The 13211-nt window shown below is 43.6% G+C and overlaps 1 protein-coding gene across 3 annotated transcripts in view; it reads left to right on the forward strand.

Annotated features, from left to right (window-relative positions):
* GNE (glucosamine (UDP-N-acetyl)-2-epimerase/N-acetylmannosamine kinase) overlaps positions 1-13211 on the forward strand; it is a 278480-nt gene that overhangs the window by 83764 nt on the left and 181505 nt on the right. The window lies entirely within an intron of this gene.

A 13211-nucleotide genomic window follows, 5' to 3' on the forward strand; every position in this document is an offset into this window, starting at 1 on the left:
ACTGTGTGCCACAGCAGACAGTAAAGTTTTTCACAAAGCAATCAAAAATTAATCCAAATCTGTGACGTTTATAGGGAGAAGAAAAAGAGTGAAAAAGTCTAGAGGAAAACAATCATTGGCAAAGCCAGTAGATCTCGTCTGTGAGAGCTATTGGCTTTGGCACTGTTTGGGAGCCATGCTGTATGGCAGTATGGATGCTTTGTAGTGTGGCTAAAACTAATTTTAAAAAGCACTATAATGCAGCCAGAGATACTGTGATATTTGTAACAGTGTGTTTGTGCTCGATGTGTCATAGGGCCACGTGTAGCAAAGTCCGAGATTGCAATTTACGAGTCGCAATCTCGGATGCAGAACGGTGTCTCAGAGACTGTCTGCGACTCGCTATGGGGTCGCAAAGACCCACCTCATCAATATTCATGAGGTGGGTCGCATTTTGCGACCTCATAGCGAGTCCCTGCACTCACAAGGATGGTGGCCTGCTGAAGTCAGCAAACCTCTATGTCTGTGACTGCTTTTTAAATAAAGCAGTTTTTTTTTTTTCATTTTGCAGCCCGTTTTCCTTAAAGGAAAACGAGTTGCAAAATGAAAAAAATAGCAAGTAGGCAGTGGTCCATAGGTCCATAGCACCACTGCCTGCTCTGAAAAAAATATTTTTGTCGACATTCACAAAGGGGAAGGGGTCCCAGAGGGACCCCTTCCCTCTTGCGAATGAGTTACCACCAGTGTGACACTGCATTCGCGGTCACAAAGCGATTCTGAATTGTGATGCGAGTCGCAAATATGAAGGGAACACCCCTTCCTATTTGTGAATGTGCATCGCGTTCGGCCGTTTGCATGGCGCAAACTGCGATTTTCGCAGTTTGCGACATGCAAACGGCTTGCTACATCTGGCCCCATAGTCCTTTATTAGGTCGAGCCTAGGCAGCACACAAGGGTTGTCTCTCTACATGTTGTAATTTACATCTGTGGGCTTGCAGCATGCCCATCACCTTCATTCATTCCTTGGTCTGCCTTTCAAAATTCTCTTGATTTCGTAGGTAAATGCTTTACGTTTTTCCTGCACGAGGCTGCTTTGTTACTGCCTTGGAGACTTGACCCTGTTACATGGATTATTGCACAATCAGCCACTACTATTTTCTTTTGCCTCACCCCTTCGTGCTGCATGGCCGTTTGTTGTTTCTTCCTCTTCCTTGTTTTGGGCATGCCGATGTTTCTTTGTGGTGTTTGCGCACAAAGGCTGCAAGTTGGAGGGAATTTTTTTTCATTTATTTAATACATTTAAAATAAAAAGGTTCATATAGCACAAACTCGATTGGAGGAGCACTTTACATGTCTACGTGAACTTTCATTTAGCGCAACCTAGATCTGAGGAGCACTTTACATGAGTATCACTTAACAAGTTTAGTAGTTGAAAAATATACAAACTGGAGCATTGAACACAGAAAAAAACAGAAATCCTCAAAGAGGCTCTCCCAGCACAATATTACAATATTCACTGCACTTAGGAAACCCGCCCCATAATGCTTTGTGGGGAATTCGTTTTTCAAAACATTTCTGCCCATAACTTAGCCTGTGAAGGTCCTATGACAATGGGACCACCACCAAACTGGTAAGCATGACACGTTCCTTCCTTCTAGGTTATCTCTGGGTTCCCACACTAGGTTGGAGGCACCCCAGAATAGTATCCTCTCCCACAAGTCACTGTCTTTTTAAGCTCTCTCATGGCTAGAACTTTTGTTTTGCAGCTAAGAGTTGCTTGTGTTTTAAGGGCCTTGTTTGTGCTATCATTGTCATATGCCAGCTACTCCTGAATATATGTAATGCACTATGCTCTCTATTAGCTAAATATATGGTTACACTGCATTATTTATTGCCATTTTCCTTTTCCATTGTTTTGCCTTTTAGGGGCTAACTATATAGTTACATGACCATATTTCTTACAAATGCTATTTTCACTTTGGAGGTCCTCTAGGGGCTGTTCTAAGAGTTACAGTCATATCAACATATTAAAGTATTTGTGGCATCTAAGTGTCCCATAATGCTTTGCAGGGCATCACGTATACAAAACATTTTTGCTCATAACTCAGCCTGTGATTGTCCTAGGACAATGGGACCACCTTCAAAACATTGACCACAATGTACCCTTTCTTTCTACATCATCTCTGCGTCACACCACTATTGTTAGTGGGGACTCCATAAATAATAGCCCCTACCACAGTTCATTATTTTTTAGGCTTTTTGACGGCTGGAGCTTTTGTTTACAGCTGAGAGAAGTTATGTTTTATGGGCCTTGTTTGTGATATCATTACAATAGTCCTGCTAGCCTTAGAAATCTGTAATGCACTATGCCCTCTGGGGGATAAATATATGGTTATACTGCACTACTTTCTCTCATTCTTTTTTCATATGTTTATACTCTCGTAGGGTTGGCTGTATGGTTACATGACCATGTTTCTTGCAAATGCTATTTTTATTGTGATGTCCTCAGGGGCTGTTCTGAGCATTGCAGTCAACATACTATAATATTCACAGCACGAAAACTCACCCTATAATGCTTTGCAGGTCATTACGTTTAGAAAACATGTTTCGCTTGTAACTCAGCCTGTAGTTGTCCTAGGACAGTGAGACCACCTTCAAAACCAGGGGTGTGGAATGTAATAAAATATCTACTTGTCCATGGTACAGGTTGCTTCTTAAATGTACTTGTCCTGTAAAAGCTATCTAGTTGTCTCTTTGGTGCCATGTAGTGTGACAACAAATTATGGCAGCAATCTCATTATGTAAGAGCTCTGATAATAGCCTTTCTGATCGTGCCAGGGCTACAACTCTAGTAGGGCTTGAATACTTGCAGCTTCTATCCCTTCTAAAGCAATGTCCTTATTTTGAAACTTTTCTGCAGATCTGCATACTGTGGCTGGAGGAAACAGTACGCAATAATTCCAGGGCTGGAATACCTTTGAGTCTGAAAACCTACTAAATTGCATGTTTTAATGATTTTCACCAGCTCTTCTCCAATCTTTTCCCATAATGAGAAAGGTTGGAAATATACTCCTGGCAATGGCAGAAGTAGAAGTTTCTTCCAGGATTGGGAAAAAAGTTGTTGGACGGAAAGTGAATTAGTAAACGCTCAATAGATTTTAGATGAGCAAATCTACACATGCATATTTGCTCGTGCTAAAATACAGTTCACAGATATTTTTTAGGAGCACCATTTCCTGGTCTACTTCTGTAAATTCTTGTGAGTTCATGAAAGCCACTAATTCAAAGACATATACTATTGGTGAACTTTTGTGACTTGGGTCCCTAATTAGGTTTGGTGTTAACAAAGACATTTTTTTTTTTACCTTCTATTTCTCTCTCTATCGGTTAACTTTACTGTGAGTAATCGCATTCTGCTCTTCCACGAGAAGCATATTGGCACACAAAGAAGTTTTGTTCAGTGCCAGGAACTACTGTGGCAATCAGTGGCGGAGCAAAACTGGAGTGCCCTCCCCCGGCAAAGAACATGAAAGCCCTCCCCTCCAGACTCACCCAGGGCAGGTGCTGTGCTGAGGGGGGCCCCCTGAAGTGGGGCTGTGGGACGTTTGTTACGCCTCTGGCATCAATGTGTGCTTTTTGAGACCAAAAACGATTTTTTCTTTTTACCAGTGTTTTTTTACAATGGTGAGGGCTTAGCAGCTCACACAACAATAAAGTATTACAAAAACCATGTCTAAACAAGACACACTCATGAACACAAAAGACTCACAAAAAATGTTGGATCGATTGGCTTTGCCAATGCTTGTTTATTTTCATGTTTCCAATACTATTGCTGAAAGTGGTTAGAATGATTTTCCATTAGGAATATTTTTGGGAAATATTAGCATGCATCAACACATTTTACTAAATGACGCTTCAAAGAAATAGCACCTAAAATTTCATAGCAGCAAAATGTTTTTTTCTGAACATTTTTATTTTGAAAGCAAGGAATCATCGCTGTCGCATACAAGCTTCTGCAAACATTTGCATCTAATCAGAGAGCGTTCTGGGAGCATTTTACTTAGCCTCATATTGTTAAACCTTTCAAACGTGTACATTTTTTTTTTTGTTTGTTTTTTTTCCTGGACCACTGTCAGTAGTGCATTGTGACCGTAAAACGTTTATTTTCAGCGATCACCCTAATAATGAAGGCTTTTCATTAATGAACCATAAATACAAGTTCGAATATTGTTCACTTATGAACACACATATTACCTCAACTGCAGACAGTTCCCTTCTCTGTAAACTGGCAGCGAAAGTGTTTGTGCTGCAGGGGTTTGGGTGTACTTGTTCCAAGGACAAAATAAACATGAAACTGTGTTGCCCTTTACCCCTAACAAAATGTCTCGGACGTCAGGTGATAGAGCGTTTTCAGGGATGTGGAATTCCTTTCTGTCTACATCATCTCTGGGTCCCCACACCAGGTTAGTGGGGACCCCAAAATAATTACTCCTTTAGTGTCTTTTAAGTCTTCTCACAGCTACAACGTTTTGCTTTACAGCTGGGAGAAGTTTTGCTTTAAAGGCCTTATTTGTAGTAATATTGTAGTAGGCCTGCTAGCCTTAAAAATGCTCTCTAGGTGCTAAGTATATGGTTACACTGCATTACTTTTTCCTGTTTATTCATGGGGCTATTCCCTCTAGGGGCTAACAATATGGCTACATGACCATGTTTCTTACAAATGATATTTTTGTTATGGTGCCCTCTAAGGGCTGTTCTCAGCATTACAGCAAATGCCTAATGTTTATTTCTGATAAAGGTTTATATGATAATTGTATATTTTAATAATCTTCAGTCCAGCTTAACGTCCTTATTACACTATGACTGTTAGAACACTCTTGATATGTTTGGGGACCCTTATAATTTATTTCTCCTCTGTGGCTGCCTTATCTCTTTTTTGGGGACAATTGTGTTAGCCAGGCAGTAACTCTGATGGTGGTGTGGTGAAAGTGGTATTCAATTGGAATTAACATGGTAGATTCGAATTAAGATGCTAAATGGCAACATTTTCATTTTTTGCTGCAGTCAGCGGAAGAAGATAAATGGAAGCGCTTTAGTTATATGCATGGCCACTGGAATTATATGGCAGGAAAAGATGAAATTATTAGGCAGGGTTGACCAATTTATGTGGCAAGAAAAGTCCAGTTATTAATTTACAATGCCATTAGCACTATCTCAACCAAAATGCGAGACCTATTGCATTGGAAATGCTTGTTAACAGTTGGTTCTGAGAAGCGGGATGGAGTAGGTTTTTACCCACGGATTTATGTGTCTTATAGAACACTTGAATTCCAAATAGTGACAGTGTGGTCAGCCTTTTTACTTGCAACACTAGTCTCTCTAGAATAGGTGTGGTTCAGTAGAGTATCTTGCTTGGTAGGTATTTTGCTCTATGCAAATATTGTATTATGTTGCTAATCTGATTTCTGAGCAGGTAAAGCACTTGTTGCTACTTGAAGAAGCCCTAGGCCTATGGAAATACCCATATCTGTTGAAAGGCCAAAGTTCAGGATGCTCAGACAGGAGTCAGTAAAACTGCACGTCCCATAATGCAAAAAATCTAGCTCCGTTTGCCGCATATTTTTCCCGCAGAGAGCACATATAGCTGTCAAATTTCCTAGGGCTTTGTTTAGCTAGTTTGTCAAGTCTCGATTTTCTCCTTAGAATTTTGGGACTTGTAGCCCCTGATGTTATGCAGGTTTAAATAATTCTACAAGGCCCAGACGTGTGAGGACTAGCTAATCAAGCATGGGCCGGGGACACAGCAGCCATGAACACTAAAGGGTGTATGTTTTGCAAAAAAAAAACATTTCGAGTGGTAAATCGTCTCAAAGTTTATTAAACAATTTGTGCTGTGTTGGTGTGATGCTATTAATTGTGTTTGACTAATGACTTTGTGTTTCACCACTGCGCATATTAGTTGCTCAATGATCACCAGTAGCACATTATATGTTTTGTTCAGTTTAGCTGCCTATTGGCTTTGACATGGGATTAGACATTACATTTGGTATTAAGGTTAGCTGCCTATTGGCTTTAACGTGGGGTTAGACATTGTAGTTGAGACATTGCAGATGAGCTGTGTTTTTCCAAGCTGTTTTTTTCCACATGGTAGACCAAGCAGTGTTTTTCACACCAGACCTTAGCTGATAAGAGCACGTAGATTTTGTGTTTACCTCGCAATCCAGTCTGAGAACGAGTGAGCTCGGGAGAATTGGCCACTCTCCAAGTTTCTTCGGTTCTCAGGCTGAGTTTGCTTTTAAGGATGACTCTGGACTACAGCAGGAGTTAGATTGAATCTGCTTGACTTCAGACAGGAACGGAGACGTCAGTTGCCTGTCTCCCGTTTGTGTAGAAAATCTCTTTCTTGCAGTTGAATGGAGTCATCAACTTGAAGCCCCAGAAAGATGAAGCTGAATATAGGCTATAGGCCCTACTTTGTCAGCCTTGCCCTACGGTGTTGAATTTGGACTTTTATGCTTTGCTTTGAAGTTATGCTATAATATAATCACATGTATTTGCTGTGTACATTGCAACTGAGAAGTACTTTGATATATTTTGCTTTCATTGCTGCAACTACTTTTGAACGTGTGCTTCCAATCTACTAATTTCGTCTCTCAAGAGCCTCGTGGTGAATAAATAATAACAATAAATGTCTTCTTTAAACTCAGAAGTGCATTCCAGAGCGGTTCTGTAAGCTCGATTATGAGATAAGAGCAGGAAAGCAGAACAGTTGGCCACTGGTGCGAACCTACCTGAGGGGTGTTAAGAAGAGGTAGCTTTGTTGGAACCTTTTAGCCAAACGTTTTTGAGTTGTCTAACTCTTAAACAGGCCTTACCAGCAACAACATTCGAATGAAATGGGGCTGTCCCGAAACTTGCTTTGCCATGTGACCTTTAGTTTCACTGAGTGACTATGCCCAACCATTGAAAATTCACAGACCCGGGGGCTAGTTAAGGATGAACCTATACAGTAACATTTTTCTGCAAACCGTTCAAATCAGTAAAGCGGGTCTTTAAATCTGGAGATGCTCAAGTGTGACTGCTGAATTTAAGGCAAAGAAAAAACAAACCATATTCAAGCAGCTATTGTCTTTTCTGGGCGATCCTAATGTTTGTATCTGTTTCATAGATTTCACAACGGTACATTGAAAGCATTTTAGCAAATGATTTAATGGATCAACCTCGGAGCACTGAAAGCAATTACAAAAAAAAAACAAAATAGTACATAGCCGCCTGCACATCACAAACCTTTAATTCAGAAGACCAGAACAATCAGTTGACATGAAAGAGAACGTATTATTTTGCATTCCGCATAGTGGGATACTCTTCACTCTACAGTTCAAAATATGTAAAGTATTTGGAATGTAACTTTTTATAGGTGACTGACCATCATTGTCTTGTCAGGTTGGTCCATAACGCTGAGGTGTGAATGATCGATATTGGAGCCGCATTTACTTTTAAAGGCTAGGCACTCCAATTAAGTTTTTAAAGGATGACAAAATTACACCTGATACATGTTTTTGTAATTTAACTTTTTCAGAAGGGCGACCCATTAGCATGATCCGAGAAACAGACTAGCTTGCCTTGTATGTTATTATTTTAAGTGTATTTATTGTGTATTCGTACCAAACTATACATTTTCAGTCCAGTGTCTGCACCTCAGCCGTTTTACTGTGAAGAAAACTTGGGTTGTTGTATTTTGGTCCAAGAATTGCTAGTGGTGATGCCATGAACTACAGGTACTGCTCGCTAGGTAACTGGTTGATTAGGGCACTGTCTCTGATTCAGTTGCTGCATTTTCTGCATCTGAGGTGGGAGGTGATAATCAATGATGCTCTAATTGCTGCTCCTCATGGGGTTGTTTCAACCTTTGTAAGACTCCCTTTTATCTGGACTCTACTGGGCTTTACCAGAAACAGGGTCTCTCCTTTCTGCAAAACACTCTAGCCTCAATGGTAGCATGATACTTCACTTAAGTATTCGCACCTCCCAACTTAGCAATCTAGAGAGATGTAGTTCTGGTACCAGAGCACACTGCATGTTGCGCTGGATAAATGTATTACAGTTACAGCTGCAAGTCTGTCATCTCAGTCGGATCAGTTAAGGGAACAGACAATGAAAAGCATCTCCATGGAGTCAGCAGTTCATCCCTGCTGGTATGGTGTAGCCTTGAAACACAGCTGATTAAATTGATTCTCATAGTTTCCTGACGAAGGGGGTCATTACAAACTTGACGGGATAAATGGAAGACCGCCGCAACGGCTCCTGTCAACTTTCCGTCAAGATGATGGAAATACGTCCGCCATATTACGAACTACACAGTGCACATTGTCATAAAATGGCCGTTTTTTTTCCCCAAACCGACACAACAATGGACGACTAAAAAGAGGCAGTCCCAACATCAGCACCGCCAGCCTGACAAATCGTCCCACCAGATTACGATCCACAAATCATAACAGCGGTTCTTTCATGGTGGAAAATCATTGGTGGTGAGTTTGGCTGTGGTTGACACTCACTTCACTCAGAACAGCATACTGCATTGGAGAGTTTGAACAGCTTGCACCTGACACATCCACACACCTACTCACTCTACTGTAAAACACCCCCCAGACGACCCACAATCCCTTGCTAACCAAATGCAGCACGACTACAGCGAGCACCCCAACAACAACCATCAATTGTACATATTGCTATTCACACTCTTCTCACACACTCCTCAACTGCACAACCCACACATAACACACCACCTGCACACACAACCCTCCGTCTTCCGCAACCTATGCACATTCCAGCACCTACACCCCACCCCACCACAAACCCAGCACTGCACCCTTACACCCACAACACTCCCCCCACACCAGCTACACCATCATGTCACGTCAAAAACACCCCCGCTTCACTGACAAGGAGTAAAGGGTCATGGTGGATTAAATCGTACGGGTGGAGCACCTGTTTGGAGCACAGGTCCAGCAGACTTCGATAGCCTGGAAGATGGAGTTGTGACAAAAAATATATGACAGGGTGAGTTCTGTTGGCAGTTACCCACGCACCAGGGAGGACATCCGGAAGAAGTGGAACAACCTCAGGGGGAAGGTCCGTTCCATTGCCACCAGGGACCAGCTGGCAGTCCAGAAGACTGGCAGTTGACCCCCCACTTCCTCCCCCCCCCCCCCCCTACTTGCACAGCTTGGGAGGAGAAGGTCTTGAACATTCAGTGTCCTGAGGGCCTGGCAGGAATACCTGGGGGAGTGAAGTATGGTAAGTACCCACAACATGCATGTTGCTATATTGTCTTGTCCTGTATGCTCCCACACCACCCAAACCCACCCCAGTTAACCCTTCACCCACCACACACCCCTCCCAATCACCAAATAACCAACTTGTGCATTTCACCACTCCACTGCACTCATCGCGCTCTATTGGGCTTGGGAATGGCACCTGTCCCACTGCCCAATCACATCACTACAACCTGCAGAATGCAACAGTCCACCTCACAGGAAAAATAGAAATAGCACAAATTCTCACTTGTCAGGCATGAATAACTAACACAGTGTGAAAATTATCTATTGGTTACGTGTGTGGAACAGGCAATGGCAATGACAGCAATGTAAACGCCCACTCTCACAACCATTCCAAGCATAACACAGCAATAGCAGAGGGCCCCGGTTACATGGCAACAGTGCAAGGAGTCCTTGTCACAAATTGTAACCCAAGGATTGGTAAGTCAGTTTGCTGAATTGATACACATGTGGAACAGGCAGAGAGAGGCCAAAGTCCATATCAAAATCACTTACTGTGTGACGATGAGGATGACATCTTCTATCGCTCTGTTGCAAATCGTGCCATCCAACTTGACAGACAGTGCACTAGGTAAGAGGTGAAGAGCCATGTCTTTAATTAGACGGCCACTATTGCCATCAGCTGTACTGTCACCATTAAACGAGTTGTAGAACCCTTCACATGCGGCATAGAGTACAAGTCATAGGGTAGTGTGTGCAACATAGGTATGGTGTGAAGCAGCTGTTAGTGTCATTGCTGTGAATCATTGGTACGCCACTGTCTGCATCTCCCTACACTCCATATGTACACAAATCAAAAAATAATCTCTGTGTCTCACTCCCTCCATAGGTGACCTTGCCCTAGCCAACATTGACGGGACACCAGACAATTAGTCTTCCCCTCTGGATGAAGGCCCTAGTGAGGATAACACCATTGGATGTCTGGACATGGATGGCAAACCTGGCCCATCTGGGGCGTCTTGTCAGTCCACCACCTTCAGCCTCACCCTGCCCACGTCTGCACCTCCCAGCCCAGTGGCGTCAACATCTCAATCAGCCATCTGTCCACTAACCGTGTCCCGATTAAATCTCAATCAGTTGTGTGTCCCACAGTGCAGCGATGGGAGTCGCACCTCACCACTTCAGACAATTGAGGAGCTGCCACCCACTGGGAGTGGGCACACAGTGCCAGGGGCACAGACACGGAGTGGGGTGTCTGGGTGGGAAGCTGTGGGCCAGAGGAGGGCCTAACTAAGGACAGCGGCCAGCCAGCCCACCATGACCAACCCACCATCTCCCGGGTCTTGGGAACCTATGAGAATTCTCAAGGCATGATAGGCCAGGTGATCACAATGTTGGGGGATCTCATCAAGCTGCAGAGGGACATCCACCAGGAAGTCATGCGGCACCTACAACAACATAATGTCACCATGACTTCCATAGCAGGGGTGATGACGGCCATGAATGACACCCTAGGTAGGTTCTGTGACCAGATGCTATCCCCTTCCACTAGCACCCTCCCATCTGCCCCTTCTAGATCTGTGGTTGCTAGTGGGATGGTGGCCCTATCCGGGGAAGATCAAGCCTCAGACACCCCTGCCTCTATAGTTGAGGAACCTCTCCGTAAATGTGGTCATCCATACAGACATCCTCCTGCAGATGATGTCAAGACCAAATCGACTGCCAGGAAGTGATCCTTTCCCTGATTTGTTCTCCTTGTGTGCCACAGAAACGCCCTGTTGACTGAATTTACCTATACTAAAAATGAACTGGACTTATGTAACCAACTGGTGTAGCTGCTACGTGGAAGATTTCATCCACCATTGCTGCAACTATTACTTTTGTTTTATTCCTCTTTGTCTATCATACACGTGCACAATAAACTGCACTGTCCTGTGTATGTGTCCTTCATCATGCATGTTCACTCCTTTTGCTGCTCAGTCATGGTAGAGAAATGTGTACACAATACTTGTGTGTTTTATTTAACAACACTTAGCCAAAACAGTGAGCATAACTATGGTAGTCCTTCACATGCCCAGTAGTCAGTTAAAGTATTGTATGATGAGATCTGCTCTAGTGTTACCTCCTCCCTCTGATTCCTCATCACTAGCCATATCAGCAATTGCAGCTACATAGCCTGCTGCTTCTCCCTCATCTTGTATCAATGGTATCTGATGTCTCAAGGCAAGGTTGTGGACCTTGTTGGGGGCATATGAGTGTCCCACCTGACAAATCTGTAGATCTAAATCTTGCCTTCAGTAGACCAAAAGTCCTCTCAATCACATGCCTTGTACTCCGGTGGGCCTCATTGTAGCAGACTTCCCCAGGCGTGGTTGGATTCCTCTCTGGTGTCAACAGCCAAGTACAGTTTGGATAGCCAGAGTCAGTTGTGAGCAAAATAGATGTGCAACACAAAGATGTAGTTGGGTCCGACTACATAGCCATGGTAGCAGCCTGACAATGATTACACACATCACTAATGTTACTTACCAAGCAGCCAGATCCTCTCTGTGTAGAGTCGGGTCATCAACTGTGGCACATGGCTGTTCTGCATGACGAATGAATCATGGATAGGCCCCAGAAATTTGGCTGTTACTTTTGAGATATATTAGTCTGCCAGACACACCACCTGAAAATTGATTGAGTGGTAGTTTTTCCTGTTCCGAAAGACCTGTTCATTGGTCCTTGGGAGAATCAAAGCTACATGGGTGCCATCTATGGCTCCTATCACATGTGGGATGTGTCCCATAGCATAGAATTCGGCCTTCACATAGGCCAAGTCTGCTCGAAGTGGAAACCTGATATTGCCGTCTAGGTGTTTTAACAATGCACACAGTACAGCCTTCAAAACCAGACTAAACATGGGCTGAGACATCCCTGCAGCTAGAGCTACTGTGTTCTGAAAGGAGCCAGTAGCCAGGATATGTAGTACTGACAGCACTTGCACAATGGGAGGTATGAGGTAGCGATTTCCATTACCAGGCAACAAATCCGGATCCAACTGTTGGCAGAGATCCTTGATTGTACGACGAGTCAGGCGAGTAGTCTGGATACAGTGCCGTTCTTCCATTGTCTCCAGGTCAACTAGTGGTCGGTAAATCAGTGGCTGTCTTACCCTCCTCGTTGCACCGTAACTGTGTGGAAAGAGTGATACAGAGAATGTTGTATTCTGCTACATACTGATTCCTTAATCCACTCCCACCCTGAGATAACCCCACTCTCCCAAACTGCACCTGCCCCCCCCTACAAGTACCCATATCTCTCCCCCGCATAGTATCCCACCCCTCCCATGTGTCTTCAACCCACACCAAGGCTGAGAATTGATTGCCTCCTCCAAGGCTCTATACCACGGACCCCCCCTCCCACACAAGTGCACCACCCCCTTGATCATCTAGTGCCTGTCCACCCCATTGAAGCTCTTACCTGTGGTGGTCATTAGGCAGTCAGTACCCAAGTATGGGACACACATTTGTGCACTACATGCATGTAGGACAGTCAAAACAGACAGGCAATGGGTTGGATGTGGTAGACATTTCATACATTCTGATGACACACATCCAACATGTTGCGTGTTAGAGACAGCTATCACTGTAATCCTTTTATTTCCATAGTAGGGAGTTGTTCCTGCCTGACATGGAATGTTTGGATAGGGTCGACCGTTTGAGGGTGTGTGCAGTTACATCATACTATGGTGGTTTCATGAGTGTTGCAGGAAGGGATTGTGTATGTTGGTGGCCTGTAGTTCTGATGTCTTTGGTATGGTGTGATCACAGTTGTGCGTTGTGTGCTTAGGTGGTGTTTTGTGTCTCACGACTCATCCGTGTCTCACAGTCCTACATATCTCACAGTTACAAAGTATGACAGAGGCTGAAAATATCACTACATATATTTATTTTACAAAACACATCAATGAAC

The sequence above is a fragment of the Pleurodeles waltl genome, chromosome 1_2 (assembly GCF_031143425.1).
Source record: "Pleurodeles waltl isolate 20211129_DDA chromosome 1_2, aPleWal1.hap1.20221129, whole genome shotgun sequence".
Classification (NCBI taxonomy): Eukaryota; Metazoa; Chordata; class Amphibia; order Caudata; family Salamandridae; genus Pleurodeles; species Pleurodeles waltl.